At 48.4% G+C, this 2,035-nt stretch overlaps 1 pseudogene; it reads left to right on the plus strand.

Moving 5' to 3' along the window:
* The first annotated feature begins 29 nt into the window (after positions 1 to 29).
* LOC102755911 lies at positions 30 to 1,791 on the plus strand (annotated as a pseudogene).
* Positions 1,792 to 2,035: the final 244 nt, after the last annotated feature.

The raw sequence follows: 2,035 nt of genomic DNA on the forward strand, positions 1-2,035 counted from the left end.
GTCCACACCCTTGGGAACCTCTAGACCTGCAGGTGGTGGCGGTGGCAGCCGTGGCGGCGGCGGTGGCCGAGGCCGAGGGAAGATGGCGGACAGTGTGGACCACATAGACATTTACGCGGATGTAGACGAAGAGTTCAACCAGGAAGCTGAATATGGCGGGCATGATCACATAGATTTGTATGATGATGTCATCTCTCCATCCGCAAATAATGGAGATGCCCCAGAAGACCAGGGTTACATGGATACTCTCCCACCAGCTGCTGGTGACGATGTGGGTAAAGGAGCAGCACCAAATGTTGTCTATATATATACGGGAAAGAGAATTGCATTCTATATTGGAAATCTAACATGGTGGACAACAGATGAAGACTTAACTGAAGCAGTGCATTCTTTGGGAGTAAATGATATTTTGGAGATAAAGTTTTTGGAAAACCGAGCAAATGGCCAATCAAAGGGGGTTGCCCTTGTTGGTGTTGGGTCTGAAGCATCCTCAAAAAAGTTAATGGATCTGTTGCCTAAAAGAGAACTTCATGGTCAGAATCCTGTTGTAAGTCCAAGCAATAAACAGTTCCTGAGTCAATTTGGCATGCGGACCAGGAAAACTACACAATCAGGACAAATGTCTGGGGAGGGTAAAGCTGGTCCTCCAGGAGGCAGTTCACGTGCAGCATTTCCACAAGGTGGTAGAGGACGGGGCCGTTTTCCAGGGGCTGTTCCCCATGGGGACAGATTTCCTTGGCCAGGAGGGCCACCCCCACCTTTTCCAGCTGGACAGACTCCACCACGTCCACCCTTAGGTCCTCCAGGTCCACCTGGTCCACCAGGTCCACCTCCACCTGGTCAGGTTCTGCCTCGTCCTTTAGCTGGGCCTCCTAATCGAGGAGATCGCCCTCCACCGCCATTTGCAGGCTATGGCCCCCCTCCTGGGCCACTACCTCCACAACAGGGACCACCTCCACCTCCAGGCCCCTTTCCACCTTGTCTACCTGGTCCTCTTGGGCCACCCCTTACACTTGCTCCTCCTCCACATCTTCCTGGACCACCTGCAGGTGCCCCACCGCCAGCTCCACATATGAACTCAGCTTTCTTTCCTCCATCAACTAACAACGGCATGCCTGCATCAGATAGTCGGGGTCCACCGCCAACAGATCCATATGGCCGACCTCCACCATATAATAGGGGTGACTATGGGCCTCCTGGAAGGGAAATGGATACAGCAAGAACTCCACTGAGTGAAGCTGAGTTTGAAGAAATCATGAATAGAAATAGGGCAATCTCAAGCAGTGCTATTTCAAGAGCCATGTCTGATGCCAGCGCTGGTGATTATGGGAGTGCAATTGAGGCATTGGTAACTGCAATTTCTTTAATTAAACAATCCAAAGTATCTGCTGATGATCGTTGCAAAGTTCTTATTAGCTCTTTGCAATTTTGCCTTCATGGAATTGAATCCAAGTCTTATGGTTCTGGATCAAGACGTGAACGATCAAGAGAGAGGGACCGTAGTAGATCACGAGAAAAGCGTCGGCGCCACAAATCCCACAGTAGAGATCGTCATGGTGATTATTATAGAGCGAGAAGCAGAGGAAGAGAGAGACATCGGGACCGAGATCGGGACCGAGACCGAGAGCGCGAGTATCGTCATCGCTAGAAGCTGAAGGAAGAGGAACACCTTCCAAGACAAAACAGTCTTCACGAGGGAAACATGACGCTTGTTCAGCAGTTTGCTTCTTGGTGTTGAACTGAACCTGTAAGGATTCATGGATAAAATGAACAGGAATAGATCTGAATAAAGCAAATCTGCGTAAATGGTAAAAAAATAAAATAAAATAAAAATTTTCTTCTTCACCGACTCCGTCCACACCTATGGGAACTGCTGGGACTGGACCCCAACACTTATGTTGACAACGTCATAGGATTTCTATGATTGGATTAAATGTTATCTTTAAAGCACCCAGCTCAGGGAAAGTATTAGTAAAATGGGACAGATTATCATCACTCTTAGTGCAAATTAACAACTTGGCATTTAGATTTACAT

Source organism: Myotis davidii, unplaced genomic scaffold (genome assembly GCF_000327345.1).
Source record: "Myotis davidii unplaced genomic scaffold, ASM32734v1 scaffold169, whole genome shotgun sequence".
NCBI lineage: Eukaryota > Metazoa > Chordata > Mammalia > Chiroptera > Vespertilionidae > Myotis > Myotis davidii.